We start from the raw sequence: 19,577 nt of genomic DNA on the forward strand, positions 1-19,577 counted from the left end.
TTTCAGTTTGGAAACTTTATCTTTTAAATTTTTTGAGAGAATATTTCTTTAATTAGTATTATATTATCCATACCTTAGGGTCTGTTTTTCAACCACCTGGAAGACACACTTATAAGAATATGGTTTCAACACAAGGTTACTTTTTGAAACATAGTCTATAAACCTTGCCTCTTCAGGGGAAGTATTTTTGATATTTTATAATTTTTTAAGTGTCTAAGAGACTTCTCTAAAAGTTGCTCTGTATCAAGTTAGCAGCAAAGTTAATTTAATGGCAGTTTGCTTTCCAGAATCCTGGATGTGTCAGAGACTCAGTAATCTGTGCTGCGTGGGAAAAAATGCACAGGATCATTGCAGAAGCTCCTGTGGAAAAATATTTTGGCCCAGTTGTGTGTGTGTGTGTGTGTGTGTTGTGTCTTCCTATGATAAATACAATAAAATCTTATGAAAATTTGGCATCTCACCTGTCCCCTTATCCCAGTAAAAATATTGGGATAAACTAATTTTTTGGATAAAGAATAACTTGAAAAGAAAATCAAGACACTGGCATATGCACACATCACACATCATACCCAACAAGCATATCACACACACACACACTACTTTGCATAAATCATCTTCCTGTTAAAACTTAACTAATGAATGCTTATACTGCCTCTTCCAAGACAGTAAAAAGTATGACTATTATCAATATATTATAATACCAATAGCCCCTCCGGCTAACTAACATTCTCAGCCTTCTCTAGGTTATTAAATTAAAATAAGAAACCAGAATTCTCATATAAGGAGGAGTATGCTGACAAGCAGTGATTTTATCTTTATAATTTTAACAAACTTTTGAATTGACTTTGTCAGTTATTAAAATAAGTGTACTGAATGCCCTCTGTGTGTGGATCAGGACAAGTGGTCTAATCAAGTTCAACTGTTCAGTGTCTATTTGGCTCAGCTTAATTAAAATTCAGCCCTGCTTTTGAGCAAGCCGCAGTGGTTTGGCAGACCTTCAAAGGGCTATACTGCAGCGAACAATAAAAGTGATAAAGACACACAATAACAATCAATACAGTGCAAATGCCCCTGTAACTCACAAATCAAGGAAAAGGTTCTTCTTCCTTTATGTCTTCTCTTCCGTTTCTGATTATAAAATTTTTCCATCTTTTTATTTGTCTAGACTCCTCTTATCATTGGACTGATGATTTTTGACATTTAATGAAGCAAAAAGGAAAAATGCATTTAAGATAAATTTGTGCAATACAAATCTTTTAAGATATTTACAACTGGTGTTTTAACAGTTGTACATTGAAGAAAAAAATTGCATGGAGGGTTTTTACTTGTATGAGATAGAGATCCCTTAATTCATCTCCCATTCACTTGTGTGTGGGAGATACATTCTTGGTGATCATCCCTTTTTTTTTCCAGTTCATTTGGCCGAGTGCCTTGGTCCCAGATTTTCTCACAAACCACCATCTGGCATTCTCACTGTCCCCCACATATAGCTCCATCAGGACCTCCTCCAACCAGGGTGGAGAATTTCACAGCTTCAGGGCATAGGAGTATACATGAAGTTGCAACTACTTCAGGGACGATGTCTCACTTTCCACCCACATATCTTTACTGTTAAGAGTTTAGGTGAAAGAAATGATTAGGCACTATGTATCGGGAGTCCTGGAAGAAATATTAATTCAACTCTAAGTATATGTATGTTTAGTTACTTAATGTTTATTGTGCATTTGAAGATGAGAGATATAAAAACTCTGATCTAAATTTGATATGTTCATCTTGGATACTTACTGTACCCAAAATTATATAGAAGAGTTACCTAAGAATTCAAGATTAAGATGTTGAATATCAGTTCTATAGTACTGGTGATTTTATCTCTAAATAATCAATAGTGTCTTTAATCTGATAAGAAAACTTGAAATGTCATTTCATTGAACTGTAAAAAATGAAAGATTCAGACAACAGAATTGGGTATATGAGAGCAGTAAATGCTGGAAATATCTAAGATTTGTTGCAGATTTTAATATAGTCATACACTGTTCTTTTGTGTGTACTTTCTATATGGTTCTATTTCTGTATCTTTCTTCAGGAACTCATGTAATTTTTACAAAGGCATATTCATCATTGTATTAGCTTTGTCACAAACTTCTACACTTGAAAGAGGTTCCCTGGGATAGAGCCATCACAACTGTTCACAGGATTCTGGCCAACACAATGACTAGTTACAAGCCCAAGGTTTTGTGAACTGTTGCTATGGTTCTATCTCTGTGCATCTTTCATCAGTTATAATGAAAGCATATGTTTCTTAATATTTTTTGTTGTGTCGATTACCAACCAATTAATTTTAAACCTTTGTAAATGCTTTTTTTTTTACTTTGTTTTGTTTGTTTGAGGCAGGTTGAAACAAAGAGTGATGAAAATTGAAAATAGTGTCCAAAGCAGCTGCATGCTATATCTATCAAGGAATCAAATGACTAATAACTTGAAGAACAGGGTGCCCACTTGGAGACAGTTTTTCAGCAAGTTATGAACATTTTATCTCATCAGATAAAGAACAATAACAATAAATACACGTGTTTAATAAAATGTAAGATCACAAACGGCAGAAAGTAAATTTGAAGGAATCCTTAATGTATACGGGATTTCTACTGTAGATTACTGAGTGGCTTTTGTATTTTGTATCAAACAATCACACAGGTTATAAATATCTAGGCAAAGTTGTAAATACAAAATAATTTCTTTTAATGTAATATATTAAAAATAAAGAAATATAGTAAGGTACCCATTTGTACTGAATGTATAGCCTAATCAGTTACTAGTCATTAAAAATCTCCTCATTTCTTTGTGCAATAAATATTTGAGAAAACAAATTTGTTCTAAAAATGAAATATCCTTCAAATATAACATGAATATTTAATTAACTGTATTACAATATGGCTTACAGTTGATTAATCATTTCTATTTATTTATGTTAATCGGTCATGAAAAATCAGATATCGGGTTAAATAAGTCAAGCATACATTAATTTCAAGATACTGAATATTTGATAAGATCTTACTTTTTACAAAGTGCATATATTTGTTGATATTGCTCTTTATGTTATGAAATATAGTGTCCATAGCTTGGATGAAAGAGTCATCTCCAAATGGGCACCCTGTACTTTCAAATTGTTAGTCATTTAATTCCTGTGTAGATATAGTATTAAACTGCTTTGGACACTATTTTTAAGTTTCATCAATTTTTTTTTGGCCTGTCTCATTTTTGAAACAAATCCTTAAGTTACTATTTGAGATCAACCTAGAATAAGATTACTTCATTGTGTTAGATATGAGAAATTTCTCAAAGCTTAATCAATAATCCTATCATTGATAAATAAAGCTTAGTTTGTCTGAATGGAAAAGATCTGCCTCAAATGTCAATTATTCTAAAACCTGTTGACATTTTTTTTTGGTGGCTCCTCATCCTCGTTGTGCTTTTTTTTTCTTTTTTTTTTAATTTATTTATTTATTAAGGATTTCTGCCTCCTCCCCGCAACCGCCTCCCATTTCCCTCCCCCTCCCCCGATCAAGTCACCCGCCCTCATCTGCTCGAAGAGCAATCAGGGTTCCCTGACCTGTGGGAAGCCCAAGGACCGCCCACCTCTATCCAGGTCTCCTAAGGTGAGCATCCAAACTGCCTAGGCTCCCCCAAAGCCAGTACGTGCAGTAGGATTAACCTTCATCAGGCGATGAAAGGAGACAGAGACAGAGGAGCACGGGACAGAAATCTCAAGGTCCAAATCAGGAGCAGAAGGAGATGGAGCACGAGCAAGGAACTCAGGACCGCGAGGGGCGCACCCACACACTCAGACAATGGGAATGTTCTATCGGGAACTCACCAAAGCCAGCTGGCCTGGGTCTGAAAAAGCATGGGATAAATCCGGACTAGCTGAACATAGAGGACAATGAGGAATACTGAGAACTCAAGAACAATCGCAGTGGGTTTTTAAACCTGTTGACATTTTAAATAGTTTTCTATTTCAGTGAAGCATACAGATGTTTACTATTTCTTTTCAGCTTATTGTTTGGAATTTATATTTTTTAATTTTATTCTTGTTGCTACCTTTGGAGCGATATGTAACTGAGAGGATGTAGATGGCACTGCAAAGTTATCAGAGGAGAAAAAGTAGGTAGAATCAGAGGCCAGACATACTGACAGTGACCATACATTAAGGACTTTCATATGCAAAGCTGACCAACTGGAAAGATGTATGAAGCTAGGATGTCCTCAAGTATAAACTTAAAGTGGTAGGTATGATTGCTTTTGCAAGTTCCAGCTAATAGGGAGTACATTGAGGTATAAAATAGTTCTGTATTGATTCATTTACATACACTGAATATGGCAATTCAAAAATATCCATTTATTTACTTCATATATATGTTTATGTGTGTGTGTCTAAATGCATATGTACACACTGTGTGTGCTCAGTTTCATGAAGGTCAGAAGTTGCTGTTAGATTCATTGGAACTGGAGTTATCAGAGGTTCTGAGTTTCCATGTGAATGTTGGGAACCAAGCTTAGGTCCTCTATATGCAAATGCATCCAACTGCTAAGCAATCTCTCTAGGCTCTAATGTTTTTATTATTCTTTTAAGAAATTCATGCAAAGTATCTTGATCATATTCATCCCTCCATTTGTCTCCCTACCTCATCCTGGATCTTCCCCTATCTCCCAAACCTCTCAATTTCTTACACTCATCTAAAAAAATAATACTCAGTCCATTTTCTGCTGTCCAAGCACTTATGCGTGTAGAACTATTCGTTGGAGTGTGGTAAATCTACCAGGGTATACACCATCAAATTTTTTTATTTATCAAAAATAAAACTGATTATCCTTCCCCTAGCACCATGAGGTGACAATTACTCCTTTGTAAATGGAAGGGACACGTGAGTCTTTCTGTCCTCCATGCTAGAATGGTGACTGACCTGTTCTTGGACAGATCTTGGGTAGGCAGCCATAGCTACTATAAATTCATGGGTATTGTGGTCCAGAGATGCCTAGAAGAAACTCTTTTTCTCTAGTCCTCCCTGGTCTGTAGATTTTACCATCTCTATGTCCGTCTCCTCAAATGAACCGTGACACTTGGGGTCGTGATTTGGAAGTCCTATTTGTGACAGCACTGAACAGATACTTATTCTTTGCTTTTTTTTTAAATTCATGTTTTATCTACTATTTTTTTTTTTGCTGGGACAAAACAACTTAACAAAAGTAACTTATAGGAGGAAATCTTTAATTGGGGGCTTGCTTATATTTTTAGAGAGTTAGTTCATGACCATCATGTCAAGAAGCATAGCAGCAGGCAGGCAGGCTGAAGCAAAAATAAAGAGTACACATATAATCCATACCTTGTAGGTAGAGAGAGCTAACTGGGATTTCCATGACCTTTTGAAACTTCAAAGTCTACCCATTTGACACTTCCTCCAGGAAGGCCACAGCTCCTAATCCTTCCCAAACATAACTCAGCTAACTGGTAACCAAGCATTCAAACACATAAGCCTATGGAATCTATTCTCATTAAGACCACCACAGACCAGGTGTGAGGTTTTTGCTAACCACTGCTAGAGAAAATACTCTGATAAGGTCTGAGAGTGGAACTTCTTTGCATATAAGGAGATAAAAACTATAGAAATGATAAATGATTGACAAGAGCTTCAAAAGTTTGGAAACTAAAATATATTTGTCACATTGAATAAGAGGCAGCATTTAAAAGCATTAATTTAAAAGAGCATCAAAAAAGGGTTGTTGTTTATATGAGCTTATCATTAAAACTCACCTTTTGATTTCATGATAAATAAAACACATAACTCTATCAGGTTCAGTCTATATACAGTCCAGATATAGTTCAGATATGTTAAATTGTGCAGATGGTAAATATGTCAAAAATTCCAAAAATATGATATAAATAATAAAATATAAGTGTTAATCAAAATTAATTACTTTCTTGGTTTTTTTGAGACAGTATTACTCTGTGTAATATTCCTGGCTGTCTTCAAACTAGCTCTTGTAGACCAGGCTGGCCACAAACTCACAAAGATAAACTTGTCTCTGCCTACCATGTGCTGGGATTAAAGGCATGTGCCAGCACCACATGATCAACATTAATTACTTTTAAGCATTCTGAAAATATTGAATTAAATTACCCATTTAAAGACAGATGTAAAACTATCAGTTGGAGATGTAACTCAACTGATAGATTACTTTCTTTTCATTCATGAAGTCATAATCTCTATTCCTAACACTGTTCAAAACTGGCCATGTTTGTGTATAAATGTGGGTTTCAGTTTTCACTAAATAGATGAGCTTAAATTTGAACACCATAAGAGAAAGCAAATGCTCAGACAGGATATTAGGTTTGGTAGTTGGCAATGAACTGGAACACAAACCAAGTTTATTCTATGCCCAGGAAAATAATTTTACTATTTTCTAGATTAGATAACATGTAAGTTAGAGCAATTTAAGACATCAAAGTACTGTAGAAATAGTAATTGACTTAATAGTTGCTATTAAATGTGATTTAGTACTCCGTAAAAAGTCTATTCAAATCAACAATGAAGATTTTTCTGAGCATTTTGACAAGTGTAGCTTGAGATATTGGGGATATATTGAAGAGTAGTAGAAACACATACTTTTGGATGTCCTCACATTCTAGAGTATAAATATAAATAATAAACAAAAAAGCTCATTGGTAAATATAAAATTGTGATAAAGGCTGTGATGAAAGTATCCCGAGGAATCTTAATCAAATGGTAAAATATTCGTTCATGGGTAGGCCTGAGTAATGAAAGTACTAGTCATACCAACAAGTGTGGAAGGAAATATGAGACAAAAGGAAAAACTTTTTTAGAAACTTGAAGGTGGAATAAGGATGGTATGAGCCAAAGAGTTTGCATGGCAACAGTACTTTTAAAAATGTGACTGCTACACCGACAAACTCAATATCCACCTAATCAACCGCATCGTATTCATATTGGTTTTCTAGATTTTAAAATTATACTGTGATTAAATAGGATCTTAGCATTTCAGATAATTTGTTGTAATGTATATGGTGGAATCTAATTCTTTTAATTTCTGAATTTGAAAGTATTGCTAATGAAAAATGTGAAATGACACACAATTTTCAAAACAGTGAATGTTGAAGGAGATCTAATCAATGGAATCTTTCACCTACTTAGCATGAAATACTAAAGTAAAATATTTTTGCAATGTAAAAATGAAAGAAATCACAGTTCCAGTCATGGTACCAGACTTCTGATTAGCAAGTAATTCTGAACTACATTAAATCATACTACTTAAAGCAATGTGTTGTGTGTTTTCCCTATATGTAATATGTTTATTTCCATATACTTTAAGATAAGTGAGTTTTGTTGAGATTAGGTGGAATATAGACTGATTTTACTGATCACTGTAAGAATTTGTGTCAAATAGTTGTATTTAATGAAGGTTTGTTAAATTGTTTCTTAAAGAGTAAGGATTGAGTATATGAGATGTTTAATTAAACTACTCCTATGCTATAGTGAAGACATTTTTAATTCCAAAAAGTATTTCTTCATTACCATTTATGTATACAGAATATAAAAATTTAAATATGAGATTACTTCCAATTCTTGAAATGTTGCAATAAAATAAGGAAACATGGAGAGATGTGCTATGTACATTTTGTTTATCTTTGAAGACTTTTATTGGAAGTTGTTTACCTCATCATTTAAATGATTTAGACAAACAAAATTCGACATGTAGCTATGATATGAGACATCTATCATATTATCATGTGCCCCATGTCTTCCTATTAAATACATTGATTAAAATACACCCCTACATTAAAAATTTAATATATAATAATTATAGCTACCTACAAATGTGAACATATGCTCAATTCTTCAGAAATAAAAATTTTAAAAGATTTTTTTTTTAATTTTCTTGATAGTTGCCAGTATCTTCAAGGATTTTTTTGCTTGCAAACAAAAATTCTCAGACATTTATTCTAAACAAATTGAAAAAACATTTTAGAAGTACCCATGTTTTTATTTAGAAAGAAAAACAGAGTTTGAAGGAATTACTTCCCTACAGTTTTGTATTGTAGAGTGATGAAAATGTCTTCTTTGAGATTTTCACTATGAATCTTTGAGCTCATGTTCATACTATTATTGTCAAAGTATTATAAGTTCCCAGCAATTATCCAAAAGAGTTAGAAACCTTTCCACTCATCATTGACAGGTCTCAATCAATCTCTCAATACTAAGAAAAGAGCTCTGTTAGTGTTATTAATATGCCTTATAATTTGTTAATTTGCCCTTGAACTTACTTTCTCTTTTTCAGCTTTCCTACAGTAGCAAAGATTTAAGTCAAAAAGAAAGACAGTACCCAAGAGGGTAGATGTAGTGTAGACAGCTAAGTTTAGACAAATCAAAATAGCAAATGTACCTTACAACCTCCCTTCATGTTGACACAAACTCCAGGGTAAAAATCAACTTCTATGAACCAGAAAAGGGTTCATTCTGTCTTTATATATTTTCTGGGATTTGACTCAATTATTCACAAAATAAATCAATTTAATGTGAAATTAATGTTGCTGCACAACGCCAGAATTGTGAAAGCTTTACTAAAAGAATTGTTCAAGATTTATGTCATTCTACTCAAAAACTCTTGAACCAATACAAGAACGTTTCCATTTTATCCAAATCACACTCTTCTCCATGCCTCATCTCCAGACAGCCAATAAATCTACATTAAAATACAATGGATAATGCTGTTATAGACAATTAATAAGAAGAAATCACATACTACATTTTATATCTGGTTTATTTGCTAATATAATGATTATAATCTTCATCCATATGGTATTATGTATAGTATGTAGTTTCTTTTCATGCAAAATATCAATTGTATCATGTAATACTTTCCATTCTTCATTTGATCCTCATTTATGTTGGTACAATTCTGTACCTTTATGGTTACTTCTGAATTTTTTTAAATAAATACATTATTTTACATAACACTCAATGGTACATTAATACCATGATTTCCTCGTACCTCTTTAATAACAGGAGTGATAAACTAAGCATAAGTTAAATTATATTATTTTGGCCACCTAAAGTATATAACTAAGTAGCATTTAATACATTCACAGTACTCAGTAACTGTCACTATTATCTCATTTCAGAATATTTTCATTATCTGACTCAAGTCATTGTGAGGATAAAATGTTATCTCATACTGATGTTTATTTAAATATCTCAGATTGGTAATGATTTTGAGATTTTAGAATGTGATTATGAGACCTATATTTGTGTCTGAAGATACATTTTTTTCAAACCTTCTACTCAAGTTTCAATTTGGTCATCATTTTATTGTTGATACATAATTTTTTAAAAAAAACTCACTCTTACATCAACAGTTGTCAAACATGAAAACTCAGCGCTGCAATGCTTCTAATTTAATGCATTGTACAGTTATTCTGGGATTTCTAGTCTATGTGCAGAGAGCATCTTTATGAACTCAGAACACTTTTAATAAATACCCATTTGTTACAGTGTGTGAAAAGTTGGATAAAACAATCACATATGAAATGCATATATGAATAAATATTCTAACAAAAATATAAGCATTTGTGGCCCAATTCTGTTTGTAGCTTATGAGCTTGTTCAGTTAAAAATCACACAAAATGTTTGGAGAATATTTTGATTTTATTTTTTGTTTGTTTTTTGAGACAGGGTTTTTCTGTAACTTGGGAGTCTCGCTCTTATAGACCAAGCTGGCCTTGAATTCACCTCTGCTTTTCAGGTGCTGCGATTAAAGGCATGCACCACCACAGCCCATCCTGCAAAACAATAATCCTAAATCATTTTTTGAAAAAATGTTAGTGTATTATTATGTTTTTTCTCATCAATGTGTTTGTTAACAGAGGGCCACAATATGGGTATTAGAGCTGTATGGAACTTTCTGTTCCATTGATTAAGTAGAATGTATTTTATCGAAATACATGATTAGAATCTATTATTGTGTGATTTCAAGGCGAGGAAAACATTTTTCTTGGTGTAATGTTGTACTTCACTAATGTAGAACATTATACAAATGATAATGGGAGGAGTAAAGCAAGTGATAATGCTGAGCAGTTAGCCTTATTTGTAAAGATATTAGTCCATACTTTCTCATACCAATGTGCTCATTAGTAGAGGACTTCTATGGTGGATTCTTCTTAAGAGAAAAATGAAGTGATAAAAAAGCAATATTTTATTCACACTAAAAATTTTAATTTTCTCAGTCTTTTTTTTGAAAATATTAACTCTCTTAAACTCCCATATGTTTCCATATACGCCAAAATGAGATTTAGTTTAGGCAATAGTAAAAAAACCTGGTTGTATGTGAAAATATTCAATTTTAAAGTCAATTTGAAAGAGATTTCCAATAAATTGAAGGCTTCCAGATGGTGCTCAGGCATTTTACTGTGAAGTCTATGATTACATTGAGTAAAGCAACCAGTCTCTGCAATGAACAAGTTGTCATGGTCAAAATACCCACTTTCTCCATTGTAGTTGGGCTTGTCCAGGGGAAGACTTGTCCCACTGACTGTTTTCCAAGTCTTTTGGATTCATTGAGGTAAAACCATTTTTGTGGTACTAAACTGACAGAAAACAAATGAACCAATGTTCTTTTCTCCACTCAGGATGGCTTTATTGCCTTAAAAACATTCACCTCTTAGAAGGCCTTCTTTTTCCCTGGTATCAGAAATAACAACTGAGACTATTCAGGGGGGAAATGGCACTTGTCCAAAAGAAAGTGAACTCAAACACAACTCCTAGACTGAAAAGGATTTTAAAGTAGGATTATTTCTGCCAGCTTTGGTCATTTGACAGCTAGAATTCTTCTTGTCTAATATGTCATTTCAAATCTTCTTCAACATTCTAATGGGAATCCTGCATTTGCTTCTTTAATGCTTATGCATGGGGACACAAGGATTGAATGAACTTTCATCTTATTTATGAGGTAGTAAGTTTAACACAGTTTACTCTATGCTTACCATTTACAACATTGTTTCTGTATTACCTGCATATTGAATTAAGATGGACATTTGTTGCTTTTACAAAGACAGTCTGGGATTTGTGCAATGGTAGGGTTTCTTTTTATAGTAAGAGAGAAAGAGTGTTTATGTGAATAAGTACTGGTTTTTCTGTAAAGAATGGGCCGGTTTTACTTAATCAGCAACCAAGGGAAAGGTAAATGGCTATGATGTATCTTTTCCTTATTTGTGAAACACACAGGGCTCTGGTGCTGCTGAGAATGATGGGATGAAGGACAAATTCTTTCTGTGCTCTCTTTTCGCAGCAAAAAGGAAATGTATGCCTGAAATTATCCGTCAAAAACTAAGTTAAAATAACTTTAGAGAAAGCCTAGAATTTTGCCCATTTTCATAACTTCCTGTTGCTAGCTCCAGAATTTAGCAGGGATGATTAATGACCACTGTTACTTGTGAGCTTTCCAAGTCCCTACAGACATAATGAACTTGACCCTTTGGCCACACAGAAGGAAGCAGGCTGTTAGAGCCCTACCGCAAGAAATGTTCATGATTATGAACTTCCTGCAGTTGAGATGAAAGAAACATTTCCCTAGCTACTAAGTCTCCTATTTATAAAAACCTTTGTTTCTTGTCTTCTTTCTCCTGTTTCTGCTTTGAAATTCAGAATCAAAGCTAGAAGCTACCCAACGTTGTTTACCTCCAAATCACTCAATCAAGTGCACCAAATGATTCTACTGTTGTTGCTATGCTTTTCTAGCACATTCTCACTGTTCTTGTTAATTTTTTATACTGATGTTTTTTCCATGTTCAATTTCAACATATATTTCCTTGAAGCTTTTATGTACACTTTTCATAATACTTTTCAGACCCTCTTTATTGTATTATCATTGTCTTCATTCTTAGAGTGGAGAACAATTCTCATAACTGTGTTATAAACTTTTAGCTCTACAATGCCATCTTAGTCTGATTATTTAAAGAAGAAACTTCTTGATCATTTATATACTCTTTCAAAGATTTATTACTCAGTATCCACTGTTTGCCCCAATGTTGCTTAAACTGTGCTGCTTTAGCATTGATGAATCAAATAAAAAATCACTAACTCTAAACTTCTGTCAACCTTACAGTAATTCCACACTACTCAGAAACAGCTTTGAAAATTATAGTACTTTTAAGCTATTGAATATTTAATAATATCTATCAGCTTTAACATTTCTTAAGTTAGTCTGCTAATTGATACTAATGATTAAGATCTTGCATTGAAGTTGGCTATGAAATAAGTTGACAACCAAAAGAGAAGAAAGAAAGAAAGAAAGAAAGAAAGAAAGAAAGAAAGAAAGAAAGAAAGAAAGAAAAAACCCAAAACGAGAAATGTATTATGATTAGGTATTGGGAAGAGACTATTCTTGTTTGTGTAGGGTACTGTTTAATGTCCTTCTGACTGGGGACTATTTTTTATCATAAAAAAGATTAAGCAATACTATAAGTTAAAGATGATATGATTAATTTTACATGAGTTTGCATTCATATTCCTTGTTTTCATCTTGCCAATTCCTTTTCTTTCTTTTCTAATTGCCACTCTGAAAGCCTCACAGAAACACGGAAATAGTATGATACCATCTTTCTCCTCGATTATTCTTGCGTTCTTGTTCTAAAGTCTGAGCCCCTTGCAAGCAGATCTTTTGTCTTGTTTATCTTTCTGTACCCACAGTTGTCTCTGCCCTCATACTCAACAGGTGTTCAATGGTAGCTCTCTGAATGGAATAATTTTAGGGAACTATGTAACATTACAGATTCTGGTGATTTGCTTTTATTCCACAAAAAGAATTTCTATCCCATTTTTTTCTCACTGGTGTTGTGTCACTCATAATACAACATGCTCCACCATAAGGCCAGCACATATGCAGGAGCACAGCTGTCCAGTTTCTCATCATCTCTTCTTTTGAAATAGGATTGATTAGATCTATTAAAGAGGACAATTGTTTTACAGTAATGCTTTTTTTCAAGGTTTTCTTTCTAGTGGGTTTTTTTTTTTTTTAGAAAAGAGAGCATTGTTCAGTGTCTCCAGGTCTAGTAGGATGCTATTGATAAATACTTTGCTCCTCCCCTGGGAGGAGGATAGAGCCTGAACTTTATATGCCCTTCATATGAATTTTTTCAACCCCTTTCGAATTATCATTAGTCTGTCATAGTATCTCTGAGCATTCTGCTCATGTCTATGTATTGTCACATTTCTTTCCATTCTTCTCTGGTGGGAAATAAGTAGTTGCCTTCATTTACTATGGAAGAATTTTTTATGCGCATTACCAGTCATGATGTAATTTGTACTGTAAAATTAAACAGAGCATATGGAAAACCATATCCATTTTATTTATTGCATGCTAAAATCATTTATACATGATTAGAAATTCCTTCTTGTAATTACACCTAACATGCCCCCACTTAATGAAGAAAACAATCAATTCTTAGAATAATAAAAGTAGAAGTGGTCTTAGGGAAAGTTACCAAATCAATAAAATGCACAAAAGTTAGAAAGTCACTTCATAGTTACCGAAGAAACAAGCTGCAGTGTGTATGTAACCTAGGTATTCTTATATAATTATAGAACTGAATGCCTTAGTCACAGTGACTCACTCCCATTATCATTTAGTTGTGTGAAATAGTATAATTGCAAAATGGACGTTTTGTATAGAAAATTGGTGAACATACTATAGCAAATGTTCTTATTCTTCACATGGAAATGCAACCTTAGTCAATTTTTATTTTTTTCTAACTATAGATAAAATACTCAAATGAGTGCATTTGTAAAGATTTGATATTTTAAAAGTTCATATAAATTAAATAAATTTTGTATGATTTGCGGTAAACTGAACATTAAAAGGGACATAATTGCAAATAGTTTTTGAAATAATTGGGTAATACGATGATGAATTTGATAGCATTGTTCTTCACATTGACAGAATGAAAAAAATTTCTATCAGCATCAATGAATAAAACTAGTAATTATTTAAAATAATGCAGAAATATTTAAATATTATAATGATAAAAAACCCAGCTCAAAACCTAAGATGCTTAGAAAACATTAGGATTATCAAACTAAATAACAATAAAATGATTATTTATCATATTAATTTATTTACATGAAGCAATAAAGTCAAATAGTTAACATTATTAATTCAAGACAGTAACTATTGGACAAATGAGGCATAGTGATTAAGAACTCCTTGAGGTTGGCTCCAGGTACAAGTAATATTCTATCTATTGACCTAATTTGTGGGTTTTATTGACTGGATGTGAGCATCATTAAACTTAGTATACAAGTACTTGTACACACACACAAACACACTTAAAAAATTAATGAGGTAGATAATTGACTTGCATTAGTCATGTAAAATACTTATACTTCCCCCTGCCTCTCATGCCTTCAAGTGCTACAACAGGCCTTCACCACTGCCTGGCTGACCCCGCTATTGCCATAAAAAGCTAGTTAGATGGAGGATGCTGAGGCTGGTGGTTGTTGGTCAGGTGGGGATGCTCCTCTTCCCCACAGGAAAAGACAGACCTCTGCCACCTCCTCTATGGACACCAACACCGCTGTCCTCTCCCTTCCTCCCCACACCCACTTATTTCCCTAACCTTCCTTCCCAGTGGAGTTTGGGGAATTATTTATAGATTTCATTTCTGACTGAGCCAGTAATGGTTGCTATTCTCTAGGGAAGAAAACTGGGGTAGGTGGTGGTGGGGGGTTGCCCAGAGAGATATCCCTGTATGTCTTGCCTCCAAGCCCAGAGAGACACCCCTTGTACCTCTTGTCCCCAAGCCCAGCTTAAGGGGCGACCTCACCTGCACCCAAGAACGGGCAGTGGGGTGCTGAGCTGTGAGTGCATCAACACCTCCCCCTGGGGAGGGCGAGCTGCTGGCCCAAGTTGGCCTTACTGATGATCATGGGCAACTGCCCTCCCCTCAAACTGGGGCTTTTCAACAAGGGTTATCTTGTGGGTATTTGTGTGCTAATGGGATGTGTGCCTGCCCCCAACATCTGTCAATTTTGTGTAGGCTCCACCTGTCCTCAGCTCCTTTGTTCTGTCTAAACCCTGGTGTTCACCTTGTTCCCCACCTCCCCCACTGAGTGTTGGCTGTAGCTGTAAAGATTTTTGTGGAGGGTGGGTGGACAGGGGATTGATTTCAGAGGGTAGAGGCCAGGAATTTGGTTTATTTTTTTCAATCTTTTTTTCCAAAAGAAAAGGGAGGGGGATACATGGGTGCATTTTTTAAGCTGTCTTGCATATCTATTTAAATGTGTGTGTGTGTTTTTTTATGATTTTCATATTGTTAAGCACTTATATTTAAGTATTGTTGAATTTTTTGTACAATACAGGATCAAATGAGCTGTTTCAGTAATTGAGATTATGGGTTTTATTTTATTTGGGATGGGCTGATATTATTTAAAATAGAATTGGGACTTTGCATTTCAGAATACCTTCTGTTCTTGCAGAGGATATAGAAGAGGTTCTGGGCACCCACATCAGGCAACTCGCAACTGGCTGTAACTCCAGTTTCAGGGGATCTGACACTTCTGGCCTTATAAACTACCTGTGTGCAAGTAGTTCGTATACATTCACACTGTCATACACACACATATATAATAGCAGTCATCATTCATTCATGTCACAAAATAATGTGCTAAAATCAATTAATTCGGAGAGTAATCATATATATGTCAGCACACACACAAATACACCAATGTTCACTGTTTACCATGTGATAAATTTTATAATTCATTGGAATATTTATTGATTTTGTTCAGTGTGCAAGGTAGTATTATGACTGCTAGAGACTAAAGGAAGAAATATAAGCCTATCTGTGGAGTCTGATGACTTAAATATTAAATATATTTCTAAGAGAAAGGAAAAATAGATTTCTCCTCCCTGTGAGATTATAATTATGCAAAATTTTTCATTTATAAATCCTTTCTTGGAAAGTAAGTGAGGAAAGACATTACAGACACGAAATCCAGTTTTCATAAAAGAGCTGAGGTTGCAAATGCAATGATCTCTTCCTCAAACCATAAGAGGTGGTGAAGCTATAGTTCTAAATGTACGATTTTATTTACTAAGACATTGGATATTACCTTTATGTATCAAAAAGAACAAATATGTTTTAATACAGGAGAAAATATGATACAAAATATTCACAAGTAGAATACCCTTTGAAGTATATGTAAAGTGATTGCTGCATAGTTACATAAAAAATTTTGCTAAATATTTAGGCAATGAAACGGGGGGAACATTATATAATATAGGATAAAAATGAAGGAAGACTGATAAGCCACTGAGAATTATTTCTGGGATTTTATTCTCTAGCATTTTCTGCACAATATATCGCAATAATCTTAAAGGAAATATATACTCTTCTTGAATTTTACTCTATGTGCTTGCATGAGGTCAAATATAGATCAGAACTATATCTGTTGTATTTAATTCTACAGTCTCAGCACACAGTGGTTGTTTCAGTTAATTGAAAATGAAAACATGCTTGACAGAAAGCTGATTGCTTATATGCTAATGTGACAGTAGTGTAAATCAAAGTATTCATAATACCTGTCAATTCAGCAAATGAGTAAATAAAATTCTGCACTCTGTGAGCAGTCTTCACATAAAAGATGTAGTTGGATTAAAATGGTTATGACCAGTGCATCTTGCTATATTGAAAAATCTGTGTTAATTCATTGTCTTTTACATAAATCTAAAATCATAATAGATTTTAAAAATTAAAATACTTCATTTTAGAAAATATCTTTGCACATATAATCTAATAAAGACAAAGCTAGAACATGCTTTTTATTTCAATTCATTTTTAGAAAAATATTATCTTTTCTCATTTTACATGCCAAATTCATTTTCCACTCCCTCCCTTCCTCCTGTTCCCTTCACGTTGCCCCCCTTCCACCTCCATCCTATCCCCCATTCACTCCTCAGAGTGGGTAAGGCTTCCCATGGCGAGTCAACAAAGTCTAACACATTGCTTTGTGGCAGGACCAAGGCTCTTCCCACTATATCTAGGATGAGCAAGGTATCCCTCAGGGAAAATGTGTTCCAAAAGCACAACAAGTAGTAGGCATCAATCCTGGTCTCGCTGGCAGTGGCCCCAGAGTCTGCCCCAGCCATACAATTGTCACCCGCATTCTTAGGGTCTAATTTGGTCCTGGGCTCCTTCCCTCACTGTCAAGATTGAGTTGTAAGACTTCTGTTAGCTCAGGTAAGCTGTTCCAGTGGTATCACCATCATGTTCTTTAGTTCTTTGCTCTTGTTCTCACTCCTTCCTCTCTTTGACTGGACTTTGGGAGCTCAGCCCAGTGCTCTGCTGTGGTTCTCTGCAACTGCTTCCATCAGATGGAATGTAGGTTCTATAATACTATTTAAGATAGTCATCAATGTGACTACAGGACAAGACCAGTTCAGGCAACCGCTCCACTATTGCTTAGGGTCTTAGCTGGAATCATACTTGCGGATTCCTGGGAATTGCTCTAGTGTTAACCCCATAATAGCTTTGTCATTAAAAATATCATTCCTTGTAATCCACCTTTGTCATTCTCCCATCTTGACAATCCCATTCCTCCTAGTTCTCCTCACCCGCCTCCACTTTTTGCCTTCCCTTCTCCTTGCACCCTCATGCTCCCAATTTTCTCCAGAAATCTTGTCTATTTCCCCTTCCCCGGGGTTTATATATATATTTTTCTCCTAGGGTTCTTTTTATTGGCTTCGCTGGGGTTGTGGACTACAGGGTCTTTATCCTTTGTTTTACTGCTAGTATTCACCTATGAGTGGGTACACACCATGTTTATCTTTCTAGGTCTGAGTTATGTCATTCAGGGTGGGATTTTCTAGTTCCATCTATTTGCATTCAGATTTCAAGATGTTATTGTTTTATTTTTATTTTTTTTACCTCTGAGTAGTATTCCTTTGTGTAAATGTGCCACATTTTCTTTATTCATTCTTTAGTTGAGGGACATCTAGGTTGTTTCCAGGTTCTAGCTATTATGAATAATGCTGCTGTGAACATAGTTGAAAAATGTCATTGTAGTATGGTTGAGCGTCCTTTGGGTGTATGCCTAAGACTGGGATTGATGGGTCTTTCAGTAGGTTGAGTCCCAATTTTCTGAGAAATTGCCATAGTGATTTCCAGAGTGGTTGTACAAGTTTGCATTCCCACCAGCAAATTAGGAATGCTCCCCTTGAATCACATCCTCTCCAGCATAAGCTATTATTGGTGTTTTTGATCTTAGCCATTCTGACATTTGTAAGATTACAGTATCTGAGAGATGAGAAAACCATGTTCTATAGTATGTTGAAATTATAATGTAATCATATCATTTTCTTTTCTCCTTCACCATCAAACCCTCTCATGTACCCACTTAATTTCTTTCAAATTCATGGCCTCATTTTTCTTTAACTTTTTTTTAAAATTTTTAATAAATTAATTATTTTACATCCCTGTTGTACTTTTTCCTCACTCTGTTCTCCCAGTTCTTCCCCTCAACTCCTTTCTGTGATCCCCCAAGCCATTCCTTCTCCATTTCATTAACTATTTTATATCCATATATGTCTGTGCATATATAAATAAAACCTGTTCAGTCTGTACAATGTTCCTTGTATCCTCATATTTTCAGCACTGACCGTTTTCTATTATATACACAGTTGGTGTGCTTTTCCCTGGGGAAAACTACTTCTCCCACTTTAAGCATTCCTCAGTTGTCTGTAGTTCTTTCTGTCAGGCTGAGGCTTTAAATGCATTCCCATGTCTGTCTAGCAAGTAAATTGTCATTGCCATTCAAGTCACCTTTAGGCAGCTGTGTTGGTGCAAGTTTATGAGTATAGCTTCTGACATTTCTAGAAGACATAATCACACAGGTAACTTACTGTTCTGAATCTTGAAGTCATTCTAACCCATTTCCAACAATGATCTATGAACCTTAGTTTCAAGAAGTGTTCTATACATATAGCAGTTGAAACTGGGCTGAGTAACATGGACTTTAATGTTTTTCTAATTTTAAAATGACATATGAAAAACATGTCATGAGAAATCCACAACTTGCTAGACTCAAATTAATTTTAAAGTAAAATTTATAGACAATGAACCCAAAATCAAAATGACAAAAGTCTTACCATACTCAATATTATGTAGAAGTTAATTATATTTGAGTATTTTATAGAAAACTGAAATACATAAGCTACAAAGAACAGTTGACAAACATCTTCAAATTCATTAAAAATCTTTGGGAGCATCTTAGTTAATTGTGTTATGACTACTTCTCATGGCAATGAAAGATACGGACATTCTTAACATTCTAGAATATTTAAATGGGTCAAATAATGCATCCTATTTGACAGTTTAAACTGAAGAACGTATCAAATACAGGTATGAGCAAAGTGTTGAGCTGTGAGCTCATATGCTTTTTGGGAAATGAATTGATTGGTTCATTCTTTCTATTAGCAGTAGAAATCCCAGTTTGAAATTATTAATAGCATGAGAC

The 19,577-nt window shown here is 34.4% G+C and overlaps 1 protein-coding gene across 1 annotated transcript in view; it reads left to right on the top strand.

The window, feature by feature from the left end:
- Il1rapl1 (interleukin 1 receptor accessory protein like 1) overlaps positions 1 to 19,577 on the top strand; it is a 1,263,049-nt gene that overhangs the window by 342,520 nt on the left and 900,952 nt on the right. The window lies entirely within an intron of this gene.

This window comes from Microtus pennsylvanicus, chromosome X, assembly GCF_037038515.1.
Source record: "Microtus pennsylvanicus isolate mMicPen1 chromosome X, mMicPen1.hap1, whole genome shotgun sequence".
In the NCBI taxonomy this organism is placed as follows: domain Eukaryota; kingdom Metazoa; phylum Chordata; class Mammalia; order Rodentia; family Cricetidae; genus Microtus; species Microtus pennsylvanicus.